Source organism: Mustela nivalis (genome assembly GCF_964662115.1).
Source record: "Mustela nivalis genome assembly, contig: HAP1_SCAFFOLD_285, whole genome shotgun sequence".
Lineage (NCBI taxonomy): Eukaryota > Metazoa > Chordata > Mammalia > Carnivora > Mustelidae > Mustela > Mustela nivalis.
Window position 1 is genome coordinate 396,013 of NW_028136356.1, and position 2,164 is coordinate 398,176.

Sequence of the window (2,164 nt, forward strand, 5' to 3'; positions counted from 1 at the left end):
CTGGTATGCAATGTGATATCTGGCAATCTGGTCCAGTTCATTACATCAGGTCATTTGTATGTTCTTATTACCATTTTGATAGCATAGCACATTTTATAACCCAGACATTTTACAATGGAACTATGATGCATGTATTTTCAAAAGTATAGACATACATGAAGCTATGAGGTCAAAAAAGATGAATGTCCGTAGTACCATATAGACTCAACAAATAAAAGTGTCCAAGGGTCTGAGTGTGACTTATGAATATTGTATAAGATTAGGCCAACATGTGGTTTTGATATAAATAATCTGTTCTTAAATTAGAATTACAATCGTTGAGTACAGTGTTGAAAATGGCAGATAGATTTTAGCTATCTTTGCTCACTAGGGAAAATGGAAAAATGTTTAGTTTGGTCAGATTTTCACTTAACTTCTGAAAAATCTTACGTTTGAGAGAACCCTTCTGAAATAAGAATCCTTAAAGACATAACCCCTTTGGCACAAGTTTTCAAGAAACTTGTTTGATGTTGTAGACAATTCTATGGCACACGTACTGTTCTAGATGTTTCATGCCAATAATATGTAAGCCATACCAAGGCTACATATACATATAGAGATGTTCCTCAGCTTACAAGGGGGCTATGTACAGAGAAACACATAAAAAATTGAAAATGCATTTAATACCCCAAAACTATCAAATATCATAGCTTACCTTAAGCTTATTTAAACATACTCAGAACACTTACATTTGCCTGCATTTGGGCAAAATCATCTTAAGCAAAGCCTATTTTATAACAAAGTATCAAATATCACATGCAATTTATTAAATATTACACTAAAAAAAGAAGAATATATATATTCTATATATAGAATGCTTGTAAGAATATCAGGTGTTCACCCCTGTAATCTTCTAGCTGACTGGAAGCTGTGGCTCACTGCCGCTGCCCAGCATCACAAGATGGCACCATATAGAACAAGAGTTTCAGGTGGTAGGTGTTGTAAGTTTTACCCAAACTGACATTGGTTTTTGTCATCATATATGTCAAGTAGTTTTCTCAGGTTTATTTTTAGAATATCCTTGTATAATGAATATTTACACTGATATCTAGTATAAAAATCTTGCAATTTAACATTAGAAACATTAAGATATTGAAAATCAATCTATTTCTTTAATTCATTGAAGACATTTTTGGCTTGTTTCCAGTACTTTCTTACTGGTTAAAAAATGAATTTGAAGTAGTCTGGATTTCATTATTATATGGCACTTTCCCTTTGATGAATACAAAGACGATATTCTATATTAGCTATCTGAGAAGAATTTATTTTTTTAATTTTATTTATTTGTAAGAGAGAGAGTGAGAGAGAGCACAAGCAGGGGGAGCAGCAGGATGAGGGAGAAGCAAACTCCCGGCTAAGCAGGGAATCTGTTGCAGAACTGAGTCCCAGGACCCTAAGATCATGACCCGAGCTAAAGGCTCAGGCGTTTAACTGACTGAGCCACCCAGGTGTCCCAATCTGAGAAGAGTTCTGTATGCTATTCCTATTAATATGCAGTTTAAAGTCTAGGTAATTAACTTAATATTTTAGTGGCTATTGCATAGATAGCACTATGTTCCAGGCAGAGAGTAAGAAAGAAATATTAAATCAACCATATTCTATGCATTCTAAATGAAAATAATTAATCGATCATAAAAATCCTTCTATTTATGGAATATCAACTTATAAGCTTTCCTCCATATGAACAATGCCAAATACCAGAATAAAGGGTCATCTAATACAAATAAAGGATAGAATTAAAGAATTCTGGTAAGCCATTTAATTTTGAAAAATGGTGTTCTATTGTTGCTGAGTTGTGGTTTTCAGTTACATAATATCTGATAAGTGTAGAAGTAACATGAGTGTTACGTGAGATGAGAAATGGTATATAATTAAGATATTTTTAAAAGTACAGATAAATACAAATTTGTAAACATAGCATTATGGAGGAGTAAAAATAAATGATAGCTACACACTCTAAAGTGAATAAAACTTGGAAAGCTAATAGAGAAGTAAAACAAGGACAGTGCAAAAAGTATGGTACATTTTTATGAAGTTCAAACAAATTCTGTGAAATCATAGATGGACTTAAAGATACTATTATGTATCAAATATTGTAAAAATTAAGCAAGGAAATAGCAAACAT